The following is a 26929-nucleotide window of genomic DNA, read 5'->3' as shown; positions in this document are numbered from 1 at the left end:
TGCCCTGGTTCATGTCAACAAGCCACAGCATGTGCAGGGTGTGCCCAGTGCCTTTGCAGAAATGATGTTCACATCGTCATATTCCTCTGAGGGGATTGGGTCTCACTGGGAGTAAAGTAGAAAGCTAAAGATCTTCCTGTCTCTTCTTTGTAATATCTTAATGTTGATTTGTGCTGTGTACATATTAAGCTCATCTAAGGACTCACTAAAACATTAAACCAATTATGCAACATTCCATTAAGGCACAGATGCTGACTTAAATTTGCCCTTGTTTTAGTAAGTGGCAAAATGTGTGTTCATTGCAAAACCTTTTCAACTTTAGTTAGTATGGCTTACATTCCTTTTTCAACTTTAGTGTGGTTTACTTTTACTTTTACTTTTATTATGCATAACAATTTCAATTTGATGTATGATAATGGCCAAAAGAGCCTACAATATAGTTTCCAGGTAGACGTACGCATTAGACCAGAACTCCCAAAAGTAAATTATTGAAGGTTTGAATAGGATATTTTAGTCTTAACATCTATTAGCAGATTTATATTTACTACATTTTCTAAAAGTAGCTAAAATAATCAATTTTAGTGCATTACATGTATTTAAAACCTTAATTTTGTTCTGACATTTCAGGAAACATTCATAAAGGACAAAACAGTTTAGATGCATTTTAATTTATAAGATGAGTTATTTGCTTACAGCAAAATACTTTAGAATCTAAAATATAACATTAGAAACACTCAAGATATTTACCTCTTTTTCTGAAAATGTCTCTGAGATTTAAAATTTGCCTCATTCCTATGACAGTTTTTTACAATCACATCTCTGAACAATAATACGAGATTCTTTCAATCTTTTCATCCTTTTTTATTTATTGAAGGCAGTTTTCTGGTGAGCATTTTAAGCATGCAAGTTCTACCCGTGATCATAAAAAATAAATCACAGAAGCTCTTCTGTGCTAGGTATCATTTAGCCTAATCTAGACAGTGACATTTGGGCCACTAACAGCATAATCATGGTTATTGCTACAAATTGCTCCATGTTTGAGTTTTAATGTTATAAGTAAATTATGCCAGCGGATAAAATATATGTTTCTTTGGGAATTAAACATGTTTATTTCAGCAATGTGGCCATGGAATAGCACGGAAACCTTAAGCTTGTTTCATGTAGTAATACTGCCACCTTCTGAAGCCCAGAGGAATTGTCCTCAAGGTTAGCTGTTTTAAGAGACTTCTCAGGTAGCCATTTGTAGTGATCCAGCAGCCAGAAACTTCTAAGTCTAGAAACCATCTGACTTTTATCATGGGAATGATAAGTTTGATTTTAACTCTTCATTTAAAATAAGTAGAAATGAATGCAGGTATCCAACAGTCAGTAAAAATTCTATTTCCTCTTTTCATTTTACCCCCAGAAGCCTTTTATTTTCTGGACTTTAGAACTGTCTTTTTTTGGTGATGTGTAGTTTCCTGCTAAAAAGCTCAGCTGATATAAAGCTAATTCTGGTATGGAAGTTACACAGCAAGAGCGGTTGCCTGGCAGAAGTGGGACAGTGGTGGCCACAGCTGGGATTGTGAGAAGGAGATGGCAAATGTTTTTCTATCATTCAATCAGACAGTATGCCCTTCAGCAGAACAACAAGCCCTCCTGATTCTTTAGAATTAGTGAGATTAGCATGAAGCACATAATGCAGGGTGATGGGATTTGTCATAATTTGCATTGTCCTGGAAAAATGCGGGTTGATAGAGCGATGCATCTTGGAGCATGTCATGTCCCACGGGCAGGTCACAGAGGAAGCTTGGCAGAAATAATTTTGTGATATGTGCATCAGTTGCAAATGCTTCATAAGTAATTTGTCAGAATAAAATAAATAGAAAGTGGTTAGGAAGGTAGAGAAAGTAGGGTCATTGTAAAAGTATCTCCAAAAAAATTAGATATGTCATCCTCAAATATCACATTGTTAGTGATTAAATGAAAATATAATGAATGACTAGGCTTACTCTCCTTTTGGTTTTAAATTTCCAAAACCTTACTGTTAAGTCTTTCCTTTTTTCTAAAAGTAAAATCTTTCCTAAAAGTAAAATCTTACTGGTAAGTCTTTCCTTTTTCCTGAAGGTAAAATCTTGGAAAATACATGTGTGTTTCTGCAAAGTTTGTTTATGAAAGCCCGTTATAGAAATTATCAAATACAGCTACATTAGGGAAGGCTTTCTGAGAGTTTGCGTCTGACCTTGATAATGTTCCCAAACTACAGATAGGAAAGGATAATCAGTATGTAGTTGACAAAACGAACATGACACTGTTACTTATCTACAGCAGCATTTCTGGAAATGGGCATATAGAATTCAGACAGGCAAGGGGAGCGTGCTTATTTAGCATAGCATTGCAAGAATGAAAGGTCCGGTGTCAGGTATTGTCCATGGTTTATTTATGTAGTACCTGACAGAGATGCCACTGTCTTTAATATTTAGAAATTTCTTCTATCCAAGAACATTATAGCTAGTGTTTGCAGATTATGTTATTTATCATTTCAGTATCTGCTTCTACTGCACAAAGACATTTTGCAGTGTCTCCTTTATTTGTCTTTATACATTTCAAACAAAAGATTAATGCTGGCAGTTCGGTAACACTGATCTTTTATGACAGTTGAACACTTGTGGGTTGAGGGTCTAATAAGAAAAAAAATTTAAGTGAGGAGTTTAAGGAAAATGAAAAAAATAATCACTTGTGAAAATCAGGCTTATAATAAAAATGTATCTTCTTACTACATTGTTCGTAGGAAGAATACTCATTTTCTCAGATGGTTATAATTGTAGAATTAGGTTTTATGAAAACTAAAATTACCCTAGGGCACAGCTCAACATGAATAAATCTTTCAACACCCAGATCTGGAAACATGATACACACGAAACTAATAATGCCCTACAATTACAAGTAGATCAAGAAGAACTGTGCGAAGTTTTTAAAAAACGTTATTTATTGAGTTCTGTAACATGAAAGTGACTCCAAATAATGTTAGTTCAGACTATTTTAAATCATTTGTTGTTTGTAAAATAATAGCCCTCTATGTAAACCTCATATGTTTTTAAACTCGCCCTCCTGTCTGTAATCTTCAAAACTGACTGCTTTCAAACAAACAGTTTTACTAATCAGAGATAATAAGTGCTTTGTGGTGCCAATTGTTAAAAACTAGATTTTTTGTGGATATTATTTTTCTAATATATCATCTCTGGACTCATAAGGTGATTTTTAAAAAATAAACCCTGTTTACTGAATTGTAACATTTCAGCCCAATTTCAGCATTGTGGATATTCTGTACAATATTTATTTCACTGAGAGTTGGTACTGTAGACTTCAATCTTGGGTCACATTTTAACAACTTTTTTCTATTGTCTTCTTTCTGCTGTATACTACTGCGTCAAAAAAAAAAAAAGGCACCTGTTGCTTCTCCCGTGAAATTCCTTTCCTCAGAGGAAATGTGCTTGCAGTGACAGATAATTTGCCTTGGTTAGAAGTTTTCTAGCATTTTCCCCTAAATAGCAAAGCCATAATACTCTCAGATAATCTTCAGGGGAGAACAAAAATACCTCTTCATTCTCTTAGCAGAAAATTATGATAAATAATTTTAAAAATAAAAACTTTTTCAAATAAGTGTACATCTCGCCAGTCCTCTCCGCAAAATTTTAATAAACTAAGGATTTAAATTCCACCTTTTCAGACAAAGTTTTCTAAATTCAATCAACAGGATAATGTACTGGATAGATCAATTTTTATATTGTCTTTAGACTTTACAGTTGTTTTACTCTAGATAATGACCACTAACCTAGCAATGCTAGTTTAACTCTCAATGTCTTACGAACTATTTATTGAGTCATTTGTTCATCTAGTCAGTATATGCTCCTACTGCTTATGGTGCCTATTCTGTGTCCTTTGAAGGATGCTGTGCAAGAGTTTTTTTCCCATAGGGATGGAGAGTGAAGTGAGTAGAGAAGGCCCGATCAACAATCTAATCAAGAGGTATTCATTGGGCAAAGCACCTCATCCAGAGTTAATGGCATTGCCACTCTGCGAATGAGTCTCAGAAAATGAAGAGGTAGCTAAAGGAATTAGCTTATTAATGTGCTATCATTACATCTGGACTGGATCCAGTTCTTGGTGTTTGTCTGGAAAATTCATTGCTGCTACAGTATTGTAATACCTGGCAATTCTCATATTAATGGAAGGGTAACTAGTTTGTTTATTTTAGTCTACCTAGTCTGTGATGAAACTCAAATATTTATTTGACAATAAAGTGATGTTTTTTACCCAGGACAGGTGAATTCATGAAACAAACTATATTTGTCTTCCATTCTGCTTTCACTAGCTTGTCTTTAATAAATTCATTGCCTCACAGATTATTAATACCATTTGAATGATTTTTCTATTTTGCCCCAGCTTCAATAGCTGCCTGTATGAACTCTTATTATCATTTCAGAGTTATTTCTTTAGGGTTCTTTATAGTGAACAAATAGTCTCAGGTAAAAAAAAAAAAAAAAAAAAAAAAAAACTCAGAATGATAATTGAGTCAGTCCAGAATCTCATCAGGAAGAATGTGTCAGAGAAATCTAGTCTAGATATTTCTGGACATACAGGTAACTTCCTCAAGTAAACAAGAATGTTAGCTAAACAAATTTCCACTTAGCTTGATACTATTTGTTTCTTTTTTTTTTTTTTTTTTTGAGACGGAGTCTCACTCTGTCCCCCTTGCTGTAGTGCAGTGGCCGGATCTCAGCTCACTGCAAGCTCCGCCTCCCGGGTTCAGGCCATTCTCCTGCCTCAGCCTCCCGAGTAGCTGGGACTACAGGCGCCCGCCACCTCGCCCGGCTAGTTTTTTTGTATTTTTTAGTAGAGACGGGGTTTCACTGTGTTAGCCAGGATGGTCTCGATCTCCTGACCTCGTGATCCACCCGTCTCGGCCTCCCAAAGTGCTGGGATTACAGGCTTGAGCCACCGCGCCCGGCCGATACTATTTGTTTCTAAATATAAAAGAAATAGATTAAGTAATTACTTAATTTTCATTGAAAATTTTAATTTGAAAAGGACTTCTTTAAAGAAAAATGGTATATTATTCCATTTTCACACTGCTCATAAAGACATACCCAAGACTGAGCAATTTACAAAAGAAAGAAACTGTCATTTACTTACAGTTACACATGGCTGGGGAGACCCCACAATCATGGCAGAAGGCAAGGACGAGCAAGTCACATCTTATGTGGATGGCGGCAGGCAAAGAGAGAGAGCTTGTGCAAAGGAACTCCTCTTTGTAAAACCATCAGATCTAGTGAGACTTATTCACTATCATGGGAACAGCACAAGAAAGACCAGTCCCCATGATTCCATTACCTCCCACTAGGTCCCTCCCATGACACATGGGAATTGTGGGAGCAACAATTCAAGGTGAGATTTGGGTGGGGACACAGCCAAACATATCAAATGGCTATATAAGTTCTTTGAAAAGTTATTGGTACTGGAAAACAGGAAGATATCAAGGCTAGGAATAAAACATACTTATTTTAGATGCAGTTTTTTTTTTCTGCTGACCAGGGAGATATCTCTAATGCTTCTCAATGTATATGGTGTGAGCCAGGCATGGTGGCTCACACCTGTAATCCTCACAGTTTGGGGGACGAAAGTGGGAGGATCACTGGAGCCCAGGAGTTGGAGACCACCGTGAGTAACATAGCAAGACCTCATCTCTACAAGAAAATGAAAAAATTAGCTGCGCTTGTGTGCACCTATAGTCGTAGCTACTTGGGAGGCTGAGGCAGGAAGATTGCTTGAGCCCAGGAGTTCAAGGCTGCAGTGGGCTGTAATTGCACCACTGCATTCCAGCCTGGAGGACCGAATGAGGCCTTGTCTCTTAAAAAAAAAAAAAGAAGAAGAAAGAAGAAAGAAAAAAAGAAAAGTACATACATTTTAGAGACTTCACCCATGAATTTTCCTTTTATATCTGTCATAGGTTTGCTTTTTTTAATACAAAAGTCATCATACTTGTTTCTGGCTCAAACTTGCCATGCAACACCTGAAGTCCTTTTACTAGGTCAGTAGGGAAAGGAGGTATTTCTTCTTTCATTCATTTTTCCAAGCTCACCACTGCCCCAAAATATAGATCTATTGGCTGTTACAAAATAATTTTTATTATATGTATAGTTTATATTGTAAAATATTTCTGAAGTTATAAAGTAAATAAATAAAACAGTAAGTGCTCTCACTTTTTTTCTTTTCATTAATATTTAAATCACCATTTTTATTGTCCAGAAAATTTTTGCAATCTATTAGTCCATGATGTAGACATGTCTCCATGGAGTATTTCAGGATAAAAATTTAGCCAAATAACACATTTTACCTTAGGGGGAAAAAAAGCAGCACTTAATTTCCTCTGCACACATGTTAAGTTTATTCCTCGTGGATGATTTAGAAGGGTTTCTTCTTGTATATATTATATGGAAAAGACATTATTTGTAAATATGTGATAAGATTATGTTGTAATACTGTACACTTATTAGATTGGGATGTCATCAAGCTCTCAAAGTTTCTAAAAGTGCATGGCAGCTGATGAGTGAGGATAGATGACAAAAGAGAAAAGTCAATAGTTTGACTGTGGGAGATGATCAGATCACGCTTGAAATGGAAAGCTTCCCTGTTACTAGAACAGAACTGTGTCCTGAAAAGAAATAGTGTTCTTCTGTCCTGTCGGCCCCTCTGAACTGAATTAAAAGTAATGGATTTTAAAATTTATGCTTAATGAAAGAATAAAACATCTGAAATTACTACAGCAAAGATAAAGATAAAGACAGCCAGAAGAATCACTAGGTAATTTTTGGAGAACCATTTCCCCCCACCGTCAATTTACATTGCTATGGCTTTTATCTTATATATTGGATGTCAAAAGTCATTTTCCAGGGCATTCAGAAGTTGTTTAAGACTGTGTGTGTGTGTGTGTGTGTGTGTGTGTGTGTGTGTGTGTGTGTGTACTATCTGTGCCCAGTGAAAAAAGTAAACCATCTTTATTGCTAGAAATGGTGGCCATTGTTTTTACTTTAGGTTGAACATATTTTGGTATTGGCGATAGGATTCTAGAGGACTCTTCCCTGGGTTTGGTGGGGTGGGAAGAACCATATAAGAAGTTATTCAGGGGCCGGGCGTAATGGCTCATACCTGTGGTCCCAGCACTTTGGGAGGCTGAGGCAGCGGATCACGAGGATGGGAGTTCGAGACCAGCCTGGCCAATATGGTGAAACCCCGTCTCTGCTAAAAATACAAAAAATTAGCCAGGCGTGGAGGCGGGCACCTGTGGTCCCAGCTGCTCAGGAGTCTGAGGCAGGAGAATTGCTTGAACCTGAGAGGCAGAGGTTGCAGTGAGCCGAGATTGCACCACTGCACTCCAGCCTGGGCAACAGAGCAAGACTCCGACTCAAAAAAAAAGAAGAAGAAGAAGAAGTTGTTATTCAGGAGCACCAAGATAAGTGGGGAGAGCTGGTAACAAAAGACACATAAAGCTTGCTTCTGACCAGGAAAGGGAGGTAATGTGATAGAATCAAGGGCCAGAAAAAGATGGTATTTCCCTCCAAGGCCGTATGACTACCATGAGAGGAAACCCAGAATAGAAATGAGAGAAATAAGTGAAGAAGCATGATTCCACTAAATAGTGGGACTGTTCTTAATCACAGGTTTTTGTAGACTTAACTAAAGAAATTGATCAGGGACCAGATTCAAATCCACAGAAACTCAGTATGTAACTCATGCTATGCTAAGCAGCTTATTATTTAATCCTTACAGCTGTGCTTTTAAATGAATATTATTATTCCATTTTCAAGTATGGAAACTGAACTTCAGAGAGGTTGTGTAACTTGTCCAGAATTACATAGCTAGTAACTGGTGGAGTAAGGCTGTTAACCTCAACTGTATTTGACTTCAAACCTATGTTTTTATCATACAGTATTATTCAAATTTGGGAAAGAAGGGACCCAATACGTAAAGACTGAGCTGCTTTTTTTTTTTTTTTTTTTTTTTTTTTGCTTTTAAGAAAATGTTTGTGGTTTTATTGTATCATGAGGCATTGAAACATCTGAACAAATCAGTGTCTGGGTGGTGAGGCAGCTGCTTTCTCCTTCCCTTCTGCCTTACTTAAGCCTTTCAAGGCATGAATGGTATAACCCAAACTTCTTCCTTCAGATGCAACTAGTCTAACATCCAAACATTATGCACAACACCTGGGTGGCAGCACTGCACTAGGCCCACTGCCACCATGGACCCGCTCCTTTGGCATGAGATGTGGAGCATCTGGAGTGTGAATGGTACTGGAAAGAGGAGGGAGGAGGAAACAGCATGACTGCCTGGCTGGGAAGAGATCAGCCTGGGATGTGCAGGCCAAGCCTGAATGTGTCATTGGCGCAAACCCAAGTATTGTTGATGTTCTTCAACAGGAACATCTATCTGATGGAACCCCATGATGGAGTCTTCATCCACCGTAAGCTGGCCCACAACCATGCTGATGATGCAGCTGGCGTGGGCTGATGGTCCTGTGCTGTGATGCTGTGCTGGATTTTTTGGAAGGGATGACTAGACAACTCCACAGTGGCAGCTTTCCCCTGGAATTGCCATCCTTCCCACATGAGGCATGGCACATCAATGTAAATTGCACCTAGTTGGGTTTTCTCATTATGAAATAACTGGTAGTAATGCTGAATGAAGCTGGATCAAATCTGCTCCCAGATTGGCTCATCTCCCATTCTGGAGCATCACCCAGCCTCTTTGAGACCTGAAGGGTTGGCACAGTGGCAGCGGCAGCGTGACAACCCGGCACAGTCTGCCAAGACTGAGCTTCTTCAAAAACTATTTGTGAAAACTGCTGGGTGTGGTGGATCACACCTATAATCCCAGTGCTTTGAGAGGCCGAGGTGGGAGGATCACTTGAGGCCAGGAGTTCAAGACCAGCCTGAGCAGCATAGTGAGACCTTGTCTCTACAGAAAAGTAAAAATTAAAAAAATTAGCCAGGTGTGGCAGCACACACCTGTAGTCCCACCTGCTTGGGAGGCTGAGGCAGGAGGATTGCTCGGGCCCAGGAGTTCCAGGATGCAGTGAGCTATGATCACACGGCTGCACTTCAGCCTGGGCGACAGAGCAAAACCCAGGATCATTTGAAAACAAAAAGAAAAACTATTTGCAGAAGCTGAATCATGTAGGAGGAGTCACAAAAACAAATAATGAACTAGAAAATTAGTTTTGTAAAAAAAGAGAATGGAAGAGTTGGGGATACGCTTGGAGAAGCAATAGCTAATAAAATGAGTTGAATAATATTATATTCTTGAATACTATGTTGTCTAAATTCTATGAAGCATCTTGGTGACAATAATGCTGTAGTTGTTCTATTACTAACTGTAGGCAATATACAAGGAAGTAGATTTAAGTGAAAATAAGCAAACAAACAAAAAAATCAAACAATTTGTTGCATGGGAGAATGTCTTGACCAGGGGACAATGAAAGGCTACTGTAGGCTACCTGAGGTATCTACGGTAGATATCTCTATTAGATGTGTCACTCCAAACATATTCTTCCTTAAGCTGTATTGGCCCTCAGAGATTCATTGCCTGACTCATACATGATAGTCAATAAACATTTTAGGAATGAATGTATGACTGGAGCCTTTTTCTCCCCAGCCTGGGAATCCATGAATATCTTGGTGAAAGAGATGATACCTGAAGAGTAGACCAATGTTTTGGATAGAATAACAGATTTTAAGAAGTCATGACTTTGTTAAAAGCTATAAAAAAGAAAATGAGTTGTCTGGCTTCCAGCCTCCCGCTTAGGTCAAAAGTCATGTCTCCTTTTGGTCATTTTTTTTTTCATGAAAAAAAATTATTATTAGCTTATGTTTTCTGAATTAAAAAAATTACTTTGCATCAAAATATGTCAATATATATTTAAATAACAATGTTTTAAAGTTTTCAGGCAGTGTTTCTCTCAGGTCTTTGATTTTGTGAGCTATTTGGGTGATATACCATAATTATTTTTAGAATGGTTTCATTATGTTTATAGTTTTAAAAGGAAGCAGTCATAAAATTTGCCTGTGAGGTCTCCTAAAGATAAGAGTTTGCTTGAGGGAGCAAGACTTACATGACCTTTTGATTTTTACATGACAGTTCACTCAGAATCCTATGTGAAGTGGTAGTGAAAGACAGATAGATAGACAATTATTTGCCTGTTTTAATATCATATTTGAAGCATTCACCATTAGAAAGCATAGAAAAGTAAGTCGATTATCTGTCCAACAAAGATCTAGATGAGCTAATGCATTTGCTGTAATATCTCAGAAAACTTGAACTTTTGAAAGCTGATTTTTTGTTATTAGAACAATGAATAAAATTGAGATAATTCATAAGATTTTCATCCTCAATGAACATAAGAGAGAAAATTTTTTTTACCTTACCTACTTAATAATGTATTAGGTTTTAGTAAAGCTTCTAGAAATTTGTTTGAAATTTGTACCTTTAATATGTTTTAGATAAATTGGTAAATAGTGTTCTCTATAGCTATAAAAACCTAACATGGAGTAATCCAAATTTCACGCTGATGTGTAGTGTTGGCATGTGCACAATATGAATAATTCTATGCTCTTATCTCAGTTATCAGTATATTCTCTCTCTCTACCTTTTAAAAGGCTAACCATTTTATAAATTCTAGCTGAAATCACTTCTCTTCCATGATACTTTCATCCCAGTCATGAGTTACAAGTGATTTTTCTTTACCCTAACCTCTAATATTATTTATTGCTTAAGACTCTTTGGTTATCATCTGCAGAAGCCTACTAATGCTCTTTAAGTCAACAGTAGGAAATGTATTATTGCAATGCTGTGCTATGTTTCAGAATGTCAAAGTAGAAACTGTCTAGCCCTCAGAAGGCTACTATGAATTAGAACTAGACCCAGGAACCAAAATCAGAATAATAATGATATCAAAGATTTATGTTATTGTGTTAGTCTGCTTGGGCTGCCATTACAAAATACTATAGACTGGGTGACTCAAACAACAGAAATTTATTTCTCACAGTTCTGGAGGCTGGGAAGTCTTAAGATCAAGGTGCCAGCCAATTTGGTTTCTGATGAGGGCTTTGTCTTCTCACTGTGTCCTCATATGGCCTTTCCCTGGTACATGTGTGTAGGGAAAGAGATTACTCCCTTTCTCTTCATATAAGGTCATCAGTCCTATTGGATTAGCTGACTTTATGACTTCACTTAACCTTAATTTCTTTTTAAAAGCTGTCTCCAAATACAGTCACATTGAGGGTTAGGGCTTCAACATATGAATTTGGGGGGTGAGGAGTTAGTTCTTGCATTACTATGAAGAAGTAACTGAAGCTGGGTAATTTATAAAGAAAAGAGGTTTAATTGGCTCACAGTTCTCAGGCTGTACAGGAAGCATGGTGCTGGCATCTGCTTGGCTTCTGGTAAGGCCTCAGAAAGCTTACAATCATGATGAAAGGCAAAGGGGAGCAGGTGCATCCTATGGTGAGAGAGGAAGCAAGGGGTGGAGGAGGTGCCACACTCTTTTAAACCAGGTCTTGCATTAACTCAGAGTGGGAGCTCACTTATGGGGAGGACAGCACCAAGCTATTAATTAGGGATCTGACCTCATGACCTGAACACCTCCCACCAGGCCCCTCCTGTAACACTGGAGATTACATTTCAACCTGAGATTTGGAGGGAACAAACTTCCCAAACCATATTCTTCTGCCCCTGGTTCCTCAAATCTCATGTCTTTACATGCAAAATACAATCATCCCATCTCAATAGTCCTGCAAAGCCTTAACTTATTCCAGCATTAACCAAAAAGTCCCAAGTCCAAAGTCTCATCTGGAGATTAGTTCTTTCCTATGAGCCTGTAAGACTGAAAAAAGTTATTTACTCCCAAGATACAATGGTGGTACAGTTATTGGGTAGACATTGCCATTCCAAAATGGAGAACTCAGCCCAAACAAAGGGGCAATAGGCCCCACACAAGTCTGAAACCCAGTAGAACAGTCATTAAATCTTAAAGCTCCAAAATATAATATATATATATTTTTTTTTTGAGACGGAGTCTCACTCTGTCGCCGAGGCAGGATTGCAGTGGCGCGATCTCGGTTCACTGCAACCTCCGCCTCCTGGGTTCAAGCAATTCTCTTGCCTCAGCCTCCTGAGTACCTGGGACTACAGGCATGTGCCACCACGCCTGGGTAATTTTTTGTATTTTTAGTAGAGACTGGGTTTCACCGCATTAGCCAGGATGATCTCAATTTTCTGACCTCGTGATTCACCTGCCTTGGCCTCCCAAAGTGCTGGGATTATGGGCGTGAGCCACTGCGCCTGGCCCAAAATAATCTCCTTTGACTTAATGTCCTGCATTCAGGGTGCAAAGATGGAAGGGGTGGACTCCCAAGGCCTTAGGCAACTGAACCCTATAGCTTTGCTGGATGCAGCCCACAGGGCTGCTCTGATGGGTTAGAGTTCAGTGCCTATGGCTTCTCCAGGCTGAGGATCAAGCTGCTGCTGCCTCTACCATTCTTTGGCCTGGAGAGCAGTGGCCTCCTTCTTACAGCTCCACCAGGCAGTGCCCTGGTGGGGACTCTGTATAGGGTCTCCAACTTCACACATCCCCTTGGTGCTGCCCTACTAGTAGAGCCTCTCTGTGGGGGCTCTACCCCTGCATCAGGCTTCTGCCCTGGCACCTAGGCTTTCCCATACATTATCTGAAATCTAGAGAGAAGCTGCCAAGTCTCCTTCACTCTTGCATTCTGTGCAGCCACAGGCTTACTGCCACATGGAAGCCACCAAGGATTATGGCTTGCAGTCTCCAAAGTGGCAGCCAGAGCTGTACCTGGGGCCTTTGAGCCACATCTGGAGCTGGAGCAGCCTGGTTGCAAGGAGTAGCCTCCCAAGGCTGAGCAGGGCAGTGGTGTCCTTGGCCTGGTCCCTGAAATCATTCTTTCATCTGAGGCTTCTGGGCCTGTGATAGGAGGGGCTGCCTCAGAGATTTCTGAAGTACCTTCAAGGCCTGTTTTTCCATTGTCTCAGATATTAACATTTGGTTCCCTTTTGGTCGTGCTAGTCTCTTTAGCAAGTGGCTGCTCCACACTCTGCTTGTATTCCTTTTCTACCATGTGCCAGGCTGCAAATTTGTCAAACTTTTATGCTCTGTTTCCCTTTTAAATATGAATTCCAACTTTAAGTCATTTATTTGCTCCTGTATCTGACGATAGGCTGTTAGAAGAAGCCAGGCCACATCTTGAACACTTTGTTGCTTAGAAATTTCTTCTGCCAGATACCCTAGGTCATCACTCTTAACTTCAAACTTCCGGAGATTCCGAGGACATGAACACAATGCAGCCAAGTTCTTTGCAACAGCATAATGGGTAACCTTTACTCCAGTTCCCAATAACTTCTTTGTTTCCATCTGAGAGCTCTTCAGCTTGGACTTCACTGTCCATATCTCTATCAACATTCTGGTCGTAACCATTTAACTAGCTTCTAAGAAACTGGAAACTTTCCTTCATCTTCCTGTCTTCTTCTCAGACCTCCAGACTCTTCCAACTTCTGCCTGTTACCCAGTTCCAAAACCACTTCCACATTTTCAGGTATCTTTATAATAATACCCCACTCCTGGTACCAATTTTCAGTGTTAGTTCTTGCTTACTATAAAGAAATACCTGAGGCTGAAAAGCAGTCAGACAAGAGAGGGAAATAAAAGGCATCCAAATCAGTGAAAAGGAAGTCAAACTGCTACTCTTTGCTGATGATATGAATGTATACCTAGAAAACCCTAAAGACTCCTCCAAAAAGCTCCTAGAACTGATAGAAGAATTCAGCAAAGTTTCCAGATACAAAATTAATGTACACAATTCAGTAGCTCCCTTATACACCAACAGTCACCAAGCTGAGAATCAAATCAAGAACTCAACCCCTTTTACAATAGCTGGAAAAAAAAATACTTAGGAATATAGATAATCAAGGAGGTGAAAGACCTCTACAAGGAAAACTACAAAACACTGCTGAAAGAAATCATAGATGACACAAACAAATGGAAACACATTCCATGCTCATGGATGGGTAGAATCAATATTGTGAAAATGGCCATTCTGCCAAAAGCAATCTACAAATTCAATGCAATCCCCATCAAAATATCATCATCATTCTTCACAGAACCAGAAAAAAAATCCTAAAATTCATATGGAACCAAAAAAGAGCCCACAGAGCTGAAGCAAGACTAAGCAAAAAGAACAAATCTGGAGGCATCACATTACGTGATTTCAAACTACACTATAAGGCCATACTCACCAAAACAGCATGGTACTGGTATAAAAATAGGCACATAGACCAATGGAACAGAATAGAGAACCCAGAAATAAATCCAAGTACAGCCAAATGATCTTTGAGAAAGCAAACAAAAACATGAAGTGGGGAAAGAGCACCCTATTCAACAAATAGTGCTGGGTTAATTGGCTAGCCACATGTAGGATAATGAAACTGGATCCTCATCTTTCACCTTACACAAAAATCAACACAATATGGATCAAGGACTTAAATCTAAGACTTGAAACTATAAAAATTCTAGAAGATAACATCGGAAAAACCCTTCTTGACATTGGCTTAGGCAAGGATTTCTTGACCAAGAACACAAAAGCAAATGCAGTAAAAACAAAGATGAATAGCTGGGACTTAATTAAACTAAAGAGCTTTTGCATGGCAGAAGTTACAGTCAGCAGAGTAAACAGACAACCCACAGAGTGGGAGAAAATCTTCACAATCTATACGTCTGAAGGACTAATATCCAGAATCTACAATGAACTCAAGTCAGTAAGAAAAAACAAACAATCCCATCAAAAAGTAGGCTAAGGACATGAATAGACAATTCTCAAAAGAAGACATACAAATGGCCAACAAACATATGAAAAAAATGCTCAACATCACTAATGATCAGGGAAATGCAAATCAAAACCACCTTAGTCCTACAAGAATGGCCATAATTTAAAAAATCGAAAAATAGTAGATGTTGGCATGGATGTGGTGAACAGGGAACACTTCTGCTGATAGGAATGTAAACTAGTAAAACCACTATGGAAAACAGTGTGGAGATTCCTTAAAAAACTAAAAATAGAACTACCATTTGATTCAGCAGTCCCACTACTGTGTATCTGCCCAGAGGAAAATAAGCCATTATTCAAAAAAGAAACTTGTACACGCATGTTTACAGCAGCAGAATTCACAATGGCAAAAATGTGAAACTACTTGTATTTGTAAAAATACAAATGTGAAACTAACCCAATCAACGAGTGGATAAAGAAACTGTGGTATATATCTACAATGGAATACAACTTAACCATAAAAAGAAATGACCTAATGACATTTGCAGTCACCTGGATGAGATTGAAAACTATTATTATTATTATTATTATTATTGTTGTTGTTGTTTTTTTTACTTTAAAGTCTGGAATACATGTGTGGAATGTGCAAGTTTGTTACATAGGTACACATGTTCCATGGTGGTTTGCTGCACCTATCAACCCATCATCTAGGGTTTAAGTCCTGCATGCATTAGGTATTCGTCCAAAAGGTCTCCCTCTCCTTGCTCCCCATCTCCTGACAGGCCCCAGTGTGCGATGTTCTCCTCCCTGTATCCATGTGTTCTGATTGTTCAACTCCCACTTACGAGTGAGAACATGCGATGTATGGTTTTCTGTTCCTGTGTTAGTTTGCTGAGAATTATGGCTTCCAGCATCATCCATGTTCCTGCAAAGGACACGAGTTTATTCTTTTTTATGGCTACATAGTATTCCCTGGTGTATATGTGCCACATTTTCTTTATCCAGTCTACCATTGATGGGCATTTGGGTTGATTCCAAGTCTTTGCTATTGTGAATAGTACTGAAATAAACATATGTGTGCATGTGTCTTTATAGCAGAATGATTTATAATCCTTTGGGTATATACCCAATAATGGGATTGCTGGGTCAAGTGGTATTTCTAGGTCTAGATCCTTGAGGAATCGCCTCAGTGTCGTCCACAATGGTTGAACTAATTTATACTCCCACTAACAGTGTAAAAGCGTTCCTATTTCTCCACAGCCTCGCCAGTATCTGTTGTTTCCTGACTTGTTAATAATCACCATTTTAACTGGCATAAGATGGTATCTCATTGTGGTTTTGATTTGCAGTTCTCTAATGACCAGTGATGATGAGCTTTTTTTCGTCTTTGTTGGTCGCATAAATGTCTTCTTTTGAGAAGTGTCTGTTCATATCCTGTGCCCACTATTTGATGGGGTTGTTTTTTTTTTTTTCTTGTAAATTTGTTTAAGTTCCTTGTAGATTCTGGATATTAGCCCTTTGTCAGATGGATAGATTGCAACAAATTTCTGCCATTCTTTAGGTTTCCTGTTCATTCTGATGATAGTTTCTTTTGTTGTACAGAAGCTCTTTATTTTGATTAGATCCCATTTGTCAATTTTGGTTTTTGTTGCAATTGCTTTTGGTGTTTTAGTCATGAAGTCTTTGCCCATGCCTATGTTCTGAATGGTATTGGCTAGGTTTCCTTCCAGAGTTTTGTGGTTTTGGGTTTTACACTTAAGTCTTTAATCCATCTTGAGTTAATTTTTGTATAAGGTATAAGGAAGGGGTCCAGTTTCTGTTTTCTGCATCTGGCTAGCCAGTTTTCCCATCACCGTTCATTAAATAGGAAATCCTTTCTCCATTACTTGTTTTTGTCAGGTTTATTGAAGATCAGATGGTTGTAGATGTGTCGTGTTATTTCTGAGGTCTCTGTTCTGTTCCATTGGTTTATATATCTGTTTTGGTTCCAGTACCATGCTGTTTTGGTTACTGAAGCCTTATAGTATAGTTTGAAGTCAGGTACGATGCCTCCAGCTTTGTTCTTTTTGCTTAGGATTGTCTTGGCTATACGGGCTCTTTTTTCGTTCCATATGAAATTTAAAGTAGTTTTTTTCTAATTCTGCAAAGAAAGTCACTGTTAGCTTGATGGGAATAGCACTGAATCTAGAAATTACTTTGGGCAGTATGGCCATTTTCATGATATTGATTCTTCCTATCCATAAGCATGGAATGTTTTTCCATTTGTTTGTGTCCTCTCTTATTTCCTTGAGCAATGGTTTGTAGTTCTCCTTGAAGAGGTCCTTCACATCCCTTGTAAGCTGTATTCCTAGGTATTTTATTCTCTTTGTAGCAATTGTGAATGGGAGTTCACTCAGGATTTGGCTCTCTGTTTGTCTATTGTTGGTGTATAGGCATGCTTGCGATTTTTGCACATTGATTTTGTATCCTGAGATTTTGCTGAAGTTGCTTATCAGCTTAAGGAGTTTTGGGGCTGCGATGATTGGGTTTTCTAAATATACAATCATGTCGTCTGCAAATAGACAATTTGACTTTATTCTAAGTTAAGTAACTCAGGAATGGAAAACCAAATATCGTATGTTCTCACTGATAAGTGGAAGCTAAGCTATGAGGATGCAAAGGCATAAGAATGATACAATGGACTTTGGGGACTTAGGGGAAAGGGTGAGAAGGGGATGAGGGATAAAAGACTACAAATTGGATGCAGTATATACTGGTTGGGTGATGGGTGCACAAAACTCTCACAAATCACCACTAAAGAACTTACTCATGTAACCAGACACCACCTCTGCACCAATAACCTATGGAAACTAAAAAATTTTTTTTTTAATTTTAAAGAAATACCTTAGGCTGTGTAATTTATAAAGAAAAGAGGTTTAGCCAGGCGCGGTGACTCAAGCCTGTAATCCCAGCACTTTGGGAGGCCGAGACTGGCGGATCACGAGGTCAGGAGATCGAGACCATCCTGGCTAACACGGTGAAACCCCGTTTCTACTAAAAAATACAAAAACTAGCCGGGCGAGGTGGCGGGCGTCTGTAGTCCCAGCTACTTGGGAGGCTGAGGCAGGAGAATGGCGTAAACCCGGGAGGCGGAGCTTGCAGTGAGCTGAGATTCGGCCACAGCACTTCAGCCTGGGCGACAGACCGAGACTCCGTCTCAAAAAAAAAAAAAAAAAAAGAAAAGAGGTTTAATTGGCTCTTGGTTCTGCAGACTGTACAGGAAGCATGGTGCTGGCATCAGCTCAGCTTGTGATGAGGCCTCAGGAAGCTTACAGTCATGGTGAAAAGGCAAAGGGGAGCCAGTATATTACATGGGAAGAAGAGAGGGAACCATGAGGGTGGGGTACCACCTTTTTTTTTTTTCTTTTTTTTTTTTGAGATGGGGTCTTGCTCTGTCACCCAGGCTGGAGTGCAATTGTGCGATCTTGGCTCACTGCAACCTCTGCCTCCCGGGTTCAAGCGATTCTCCTGCCTCAGCCTCCCAAGTAGCTGGGATTACAGGCATATGCCACCATGCTCAGCTAATTTTTGTGGTTTTGGTAGAGATGGGTTTCACCATGCTAGCCAGGCTGATCTTGAACTTCTAACCTCAGGTGATCCACCTGCCTTGGCCTCCCAAAGTGCTAGGATTACAGGTGTGAGCCACTGCGCCCAGCCCCACATTCTTTTAAACAATCAGATCTCACATGAACTCAATGCAAGAAGTCATTTATTATTGTGAGGTTCCAAGCTATTCATGAGGGATCCACCCCCATGACCCAAACACCATGGGTGTTTGGCCCCACCTGGAACATTGGGGATTACATTTCAACATGAGATTTCAAGGCACAAACATCCAAACAATATCAGCAAGGACACAATTCAGTCCATAACATCAAGCTTCCTAGATGCTAGCCCTTACAATAAGCACTTTAGATATAAAGTCATTCCTTAGTTTCCAAGGGGGATAACTTACAGGACCCCTATGGACACCTATTTCACAGATACTCAAGTGCCTTATATTAAATGGCCATAATGTCTGCATATAACCTATATACATCCTCTTGTATACTTTAAATCATCTCTAGATTAATTGTAATATCTAATACAATATAAATACTATATAAATATTTGTTATACTCTATTGGTTTTTTGTGGTTTTTTATTGTATTGTTATTTTTATTGATTTTTTAAAATATTTTTGATCTGTGGTTGGTTGAATCCACAGAAGCAGAATCCATGGATACAGAAAGTGAACTGCATTGTCTTTAATGTTCACAAACACCCTATAAAATAGATACTATTTTACCACCGTTTCATAAATAAGGAAAACAAAGAAAACATGAAGTAAGTAACTTGTCTGAGGTTACATAGTTTATAAATAATGAAGCCAAGCTTAAACACAGCTGTCTGGTTATAGAGTTCATGCCCTTGAACACTGAGCTAAACTGTCCTGCTGAAGCCAACAGGACTGACTCCCTTCTGTCATCTCTGTGTCTATCTGGGTGTTTGCTCTACCTTGCAGCATAGCTTTCTCTGATTCTTAAGTCCATGGGAGAAACATGCCCAGCCCTCAGCCTCAGAGATTCCATGTTACAATTCTCAATCCCCATCCTGTATGTCTGGGACAGAATTCTACCAGCATCGTGGTTCAGCTTTGCCCCGCATAGTGCCTGACAATATTGATTGAAGAAGTGAATACTTGAGTGGTCACTATATGTTACTCTAACTGCCTCTACTCTATGTGTGTACCTTTAACTGGCAAAATGGATGAGTCATGCTCTATTGGTGCTTACTCATCTTGTTATCCCGTTATATTCTCCCCTGAGATGGCACCTCAATTCAGATGTTTCCTTTGAAACAACTTTAATTGATGTGGGTGTTTTTTATCAAATGTTTGTTTTTTCTTCTTGCCCTGAGGAAATGTTTGCAAAGAATATATTTTTCATATCCCTTTTCTTCAAGTTTTGAAATGAAAGCTACCCAATTGGGGGCCGAGGGTGGGGTTGATGAAAGCCAGAAAGGGTGAATAATGCCTGTTTGTTTGTTTGTTTGTTTGTTTAACTCAATTGACATTTTATTTAACCCTTCTATTCCTAAGGGAACTGTCAGAGGTTTGGGCAGTATGGCAGCTTTTTGGGATAAGGGTTACTTTCATAATGTGAAAGAAGTTTGGCTGAACTAATCCTTTTGTAGGGAAACCTTATGTTTCGCTGTCAGTGGTTTCCTAGACATATTTATACCCTACCTCAATTCTAAATCCTCTCTATTTGATTAGACAAATAACTAAAAACATGCAGTTTGTAGGTAGATGGTCTTGGCTTGAGCTCCCATTTCTATCAGTTTACAAGCTTTGTGACCTTTGGCAAGTTACTGAACTTCTCTGTGTTTGTGTACTGAGCTATAAAATGAAAAGTATCAAAGGATCTTTACATCACAAAACTACTATGAGAGTTAAATAAAAATGTATCCCAAAGTGCTGGGATTACAGGCTTGAAAAAACTAGCCGGGCGAGGTGGCGGCGCCTGTAGTCCCAGCTACTGGGGAGGCTGAGGCAGGAGAATGGCGTAAACCCGGGAGGCGGAGCTTGCAGTGAGCTGAGATCCGGCCACTGCACTCCAGCCTGGGCGGCAGAGCAAGACTCCGTCTCAAAAAATAAATAAATAAAAATAAAAATAAAAATAAAAATGTATCTAAGTATCTTGTCTGTGTTAGAAGCTCAACAATTGACTTTCTTCTCATTTCGTTATTAGGAGAATATAACCGTAATAAAAATATGTAGTGGACTAGATCCTTCTAGGAAGTTGTCATTCCCTACAAACACAAGAGCATTTTGAAGGAACATTTAGTGTTTCAAGATATTAGAGTGTATTAGGGAAATAACTTAGGTTTTTTTCTAGATGCCCTTAAAGAAGTAAACTAGACACAGCCTCCACTATGGTGGACCAAATGCATTACCCAAGTCCAAAAACTGTAGCAATAACTATTGGAAAATTGCTGTAACTGCATTATCAGATTACTACTTGAGGCACAACTCATGAAGGCTAGAAAAAAATGTATAACCTTAGATCCTACCTACTTCTATTCAAAATTTGAGAACCAAAGCCCAGATGGTTCTATTTAACCATGGAAATTATCTCACCTTAACTTCCAATACAGATAAGAAAATAGCTGTGACAAGATCAGCAAAACCAATGCACTCCATTCATAATATTGTTTCTCTGAAAATGATTTTCCACTTCAGCGCAACATGGACTGAAGACTATAGCAAGTAACCTTTTATTCCCATTCTTTCTTTTTCTTTTTTATTTCTTATTTTCCTAATTGGTACCAATAGATACCATTCTTTTGGTTGCTAACAGATGGTACTTCAACTCAGTGGGTTGCATCTTATATTTCAGTTAATGTTCAGAGTTTAGAAACACACCCTAAAGAATACATAAAATGAAGTCCTGAAATTCACTGAAATAGGTTTGTCCTTACTGACTAAAAGCCCTAAATAAGTCTAAACATCTCATTTTGTTCAAGGGTTTCTGGGGTTGCATTGAGTTCTCCTTACTCATAAAGAGATTTAATCAGACCGTATAATTAGATATTTTGTCCTAAGGACAAGCAATAACTACTAAATTTAGGAAAGTTCATAAGAAAACAGTGAAGAAAAAAAGGAGTATAGATTTTACATTTTAAGGAACTGGTATGATTTAACTTACGAAGGAGTAACTTTGAGAAGAACTAATAGTCTTCTAACATGTGAAATAATTTAGATAGTCCTCTTAGTATGTTTTCTATTTTTATAGGATATCAGGGGATAAGTCTGAATAGCAGCAAAAGACTTGGGGATTGATATTGAGGAGTTATTGTAAATGAGCTGTCAATCAATATAATTATTTTCTCAGAGACTTATATAATTAAAAAGGTGATTTTCATGTTGGAAACATTCATCTTGGTATTATTTTACATGAAAGCTATTTAATATTCTTTATTTTAATTATATTTGATTCTCCTTTGCCTAATGGTCTTTCCTGCTCTCCTCCTACCTTGCCAGCCTAGTTTTTTCTATTTGATTTTCCTCCTCTTGTGCCCTAACAGTAGTTAATTCTACAAAGCCCAATTCCTGGTCCTTTCTTCTTTTTATACCTTTTTTTTTTTCCATTTTTTTATACCTTCCATTAATTGGCCCATCTGTCCTTAAGGTTCTGTAACATGACTTCGTGTTTGACTTCCTTTTAATCTTATGTTTTCAAAAATATATAATATTAGAAGATATACTGTAACCACCTCACCTTCACTAAGTTTTTTCTACTTTCCCTTAAAAAAATTTTTTTTAAGCAGCAGAAGAAAAAGACTCCTCTTTCCCATTTTTTTTTTTTATAGCTGCAAACTCACAAATCTTACAGGCTCCCAAAATAGGAGACCTCAAGTCACTTTTGAATATTTTGTCATCATCTCTGCATTGAATATGTCACCCATTCTTTCCTTAATAATATCTCTCAGACCTATATTTTCACCGTCATTCCTACCATTGCTATTCTTACCACCTTATGTCTGCACTACTGCAGTTGCCTGTCTGTTCTACCTAGGTTCAATCTTCCACCTTCCTAATTCTTGCTGCAAATATGGCTACACCATTTTATTTTATTAATGATACACTCTTGCTCAAACTTCTGCAGTTTTCTTTTATATACTACATACCAAATTCAAACAGTTTTGCTTTGCTTCCATTAGATTATATTAGTAGCACTAGGATCCTATTTGACCACTGGACTGAGAAACCCAGGAGTCCTCATACCTTCCTCTATATAAATCTCATGAGGCTCCCAAGGGAGATAAATACACAAAAAGTGATGGCAAATGAATAAAGATGGGTTATGTGTAACATTAACAGGGTGTCTAAAACCATCAGACTATTCTAGAAAACTGATGAACAATTAGAAGTTTAGGCCTAAATATAGCTTCTCCCTCTGGCAAAAGCCAGATATTGCCACAAACAAATCATCAGGCCTGAGATAATTAGAATTTCCCGGAAGCTAAGAGCTCTTAGGATTGGGGAAGATAGGCAGAGACAGACCAAGAGGCAGTAAGGAAGTAGGAATAAGGGCGTGCCTTGAAAAAAGCATATCCCTTTGCCTGATGGGTGAAAAAATAGCATCAGCAGCAGAGAAGAGCTATCTGAACCAAGAAGGCTTCAGTTCTGCTGCAGATCTAGTTTCAGTGATAGAAAAGAAGAAGCAAGGAGCATTCATCCTTGTGTGTGACCTTTTGGCACACATAAGTAAAAATGGCCCAGTCCAGATCAAGGCATCTCACCCAGTCTGATTAGCAGCTCCTCCCTGCTCACTCACAGCAGTTTACAAGGCTCTTTGGAAGCAAGCCCTTGGTAGCCTTATTTTTCATTGTTGTTGGTTTTATTTGTTTTTTACTGCATTTTATACTGTCCATGCACATTTCCACTTCTTGGATTATATATTTTCTTCATCGTATCCTTCATGTATCCAAATCTTTACATTCTTTCAAGACCAGTTTATGACTGGCCTCTTCATTGAACTCTACTATAGCTGCCACAGTGATTATAAATGCCTCCAAATTTCTATGATTTTTATTATTATTTTACTCAGTTTTGCACTTCATTGTCCACTAATCATTTTATTTCTGTATTAATGTTATGTATTATAGTATATATGTATATGAACTCCTTGAATGCATGAACCATGTCTTTTCTTTCCTTCAAGTAAAGCTCCTAGCATAGTACCTGTTGTATTGTAGAAACACAGAGCTACAAAGACAATAGAAAACAATTATTACTGATTATTGGCTGATTAATTAAATAATTACCTTTTGACTCTTAAGTTATGTCTATGTGGTACTGTTAAAATCATAATGGAAGTATGTAGCCTGTTCTGCCTCCTTTAGATATTTGATACCAACCAGGAATAATAGTCAAAATACTTAACAGGCATTATTGAACTAGTACTGGCCAATCAGAATGGATACTGACTGCTCCAATGTTAAATTTATGTTAGTTGCTTGACAGTGCAAACTCTAACCAGTTTCAGAACTAAAATAAATTGAAAGGTTAGTCCCTGATTTGCCAGAGAGTAACAATCTGTAGCCATATATTATGTATCTTAGCTGACTTTTTATTAGCCTACCTACAAAGCCAATAAAAGCCAATTAAGCTAATTGAATACTTAACCTGATCATGCTTTCCTTTCCCCCCCTGCTATGATAGCCCTCCTGTTTATATATGCCATATATGATTGCCTCTTTCATATGCTGTCTACTTCAAACTTTGATAGACTGATAAGCATCATATTTGGAATGTCATGGTTCACAGTACATGATAAGCATCTCCATTGGCTACTCCTGTAAGTTTGCTGTTACAATACCAAGCATTACTGAATAGCAGCCTGTGCCCTGGGAATGATATAATTAAGTCCCTTCTGATTACTTCTTAGGTAGAAATTACTTTTGGCCTATATGTTTTTAGATTACACATACTTTTACAAAAATGCATTTTTGTAAAAGAACATTTTGTAAAGGACACATGTAGGAACATGTGTCCTGGAGAACTTCTATTCAGATTCAACCACTTCAAACTAAACTAAATTGTTTGTAGAAGTAGCCGTCTGCACACTTCAATATCAACAAAACAATTTAGGTGTGTTTTTACATTGAGTCAGTGACACTATAATGTTACTTTACAATACCACTATGCCATGACTATCATTTGACAGCAATATAAAAGAAAGACTTTCTTTTAACTTGTCAATTTACTTTTTAAAATGTGTTTTTTGCATTGGTTTCATATTTTACCTGTCAAGTGGTGAAATTTTGTATTTCTAAACTAAACTGTAAAATATTATGGGGATTAGTGTGTGTGTTTTTAAACACAATAGATTAGTTTCAAATCCCAAAGTGAAAGCTATGGAATTTTTTTTTAAGACAGAGAAATGTCTTGCTGGGTGCTAACACCTTCAGAAGCTATCATTACAGTGTAGCAGAGGAGGACTCTGTTGCAGATGGAGAGAGCAATGTTAAGATTCACACCAGACCTTGTCCTTCTATGCCTTTTCCCCCTGTGCAAAGGAATCTGTCAAATCTTATTCCCTTCTTTGAAGAAATGCCTAAAGAATGTCAGTTCAGTCTGGCTACACTTAGACATCATGTGGAATATTGTGGATGCCTTCAAGAAAAAAAGACATTCTGAAAAATGTAATTTAGGGGTTATCAAAAGGAAGTATTTTGGCTTTTTGTGACTGGGCTGAAAGTTTACTTCTTTTTCATAATAATGATTTCTTATATTTATACTGTGCTTTTTTTTTTCTTTCAAAGCATTTTAAGATTGAATATCTTACTTGAATCTTCTTATATTCTATATTTGATTTGAAGTTATTTTACTATGTTTATAGTAAAACCACAGTACTGTTATTTTGGGTTTTCTGACCACTAGCTTGTGTGGTTATTTTTCTAGATGGATCATTTTTCGCTGTATGGACTATAGACAGCATGGCCCAATCTAGAATGACATAACTGTTTCTCTCAGTAATTATTATGAACATCGGGGTGTAAGGTACTTTCAGTCAGTTCCTTCTGAATGTTCCACAAGACTCTCCAAACCCTGCTTTTCATGTTATGCTCATAATCTGCCTATGGAAGCCAGATGTCTCATCAGTGACGTCTTCCTTCAGCCCCAAAAGAGTTAGGCACTCTACCTGTCTTCTCTCAGAACATCTTGCACACAATATTGACATTGGGAATTCAATTATAGTCCTATGTCATATTTATCTCTGTATTCCCAGTACCTAGCTCAGTAAATGTTTGTTGAATGAATGAATGAATGTACAAATGAACATGTGTGGTATGCTTTGTTGTGCCAAACTGGTACTTTATTTAAAGGCCATTCCACCTGACTGCTGCTGGGCTCCCACCCACTGAATCTCAAGGTAAATTCACCAACATGATTGGGAGATAAAATAGCTACCTAAGGAATTTCCTTACTAACTTCAATTAAAATTAAAAATAGTAAGCGTTTTTATTTTTCAAAGAGTACTTGTAGACTAGTATTTTCAAAAGAGAGGTCTTAGACCGGGCGCAGTGGCTCACGCCTGTAATCCCAGCGCTTTGGGAGGCCAAGGCAGGTGGATCACCTGAGGTCCGGAGTTCGAGACCAGCCTGACCAACTTGGAGAGACCCCATCTCCACTAAAAATACAAAAATAGCCGGGCACGGTGGCGCATGCCTGTAATCACAGCTACTCGGGAGACTGAGGCGGGAGAATCACTTGAACCCGGGAGGCGGAGGTTGCAGTGAGCCGAGATTGCACCATTGCACACCAGCCTGGGCAACAAAGAGTGAAACTCTGTCTCAAAAGAAAAAAAAAAAAAGGAAGAGAAATCTAAGAATCAGACAAAGTTCATCATGGTTTATGCATGGCCATGGGATAATATAGAAGAGATATTAAAGTGTTGGATAAAGCCAGGGTAGAGACTATCAATGCTATTTTGAGAAAAGCTTTGAAAATAATGAAGAGGAAGAGTAGCATTGCCTCTTGTTATTGCCTCAAGTAGAAAAAAGAAAAATTTAGGTGAAATAAATGTCAAGTGGAATCTAATTCCTAATAAGCAGATAGTACTAAAGAAAACAAACAAAACTTTATTATTTGTTTTAATAAAGCGTCCAAGACAGATTGTGCTCATTCCTCCTTGCTCTAGAGTGGAGGCAACTAAGAAGTACTTTTTACAATACTTGTGTCCTTTTTTTTAATCCTTGAATAAAAAAAAAAAAGAAAGAAAGAAACGAGGCTTAATTCCATATGAGTGAATTTTCTGTGTGAAGTCAGCATGAACTAGAAAAAAGGCCCTTTAACAATTATAAACTGTGAGGCCAGGCAAAATAGCTCATGCCAGTAATCCCAACAATTTGGGAGGCCGAGGTGGGAGGATCACTTGAGCCCAGGAGTTTGAGATCATCCTTGGCAACATAGTGAGACTCTGTCTCTACAAAAAATAAAAATAAAAAGTTAGACAAGTGAGGTGGTAGAT

The 26929-nt window shown here is 38.2% G+C and overlaps 1 protein-coding gene and 1 pseudogene across 19 annotated transcripts in view; one reads left to right on the top strand and one right to left on the bottom strand.

Moving 5' to 3' along the window:
• Positions 1 to 26929, top strand: part of DPH6 (diphthamine biosynthesis 6) — a 452678-nt gene that overhangs the window by 266082 nt on the left and 159667 nt on the right. For 2 of the 19 annotated variants that reach the window (XR_012414754.1, XM_065547739.2), the window contains one exon: positions 8457 to 9328. The exons of the other annotated variants lie outside the window; for them this stretch is intronic. The gene's annotated coding sequence lies outside the window, so the exon portion shown is untranslated. Of the gene's footprint in view, positions 1 to 8456; positions 9329 to 26929 lie in introns of those variants that run through there. 19 annotated transcript variants of the gene reach the window in all.
• LOC102143955 (nuclear transport factor 2 pseudogene) lies at positions 8050 to 8762 on the bottom strand (annotated as a pseudogene).

Source organism: Macaca fascicularis, chromosome 7 (assembly GCF_037993035.2).
Source record: "Macaca fascicularis isolate 582-1 chromosome 7, T2T-MFA8v1.1".
In the NCBI taxonomy this organism is placed as follows: Eukaryota; Metazoa; Chordata; class Mammalia; order Primates; family Cercopithecidae; genus Macaca; species Macaca fascicularis.
Note: the sequence above shows the minus strand (reverse complement) of the source record. Positions and strands in the feature narration are given on the sequence as shown.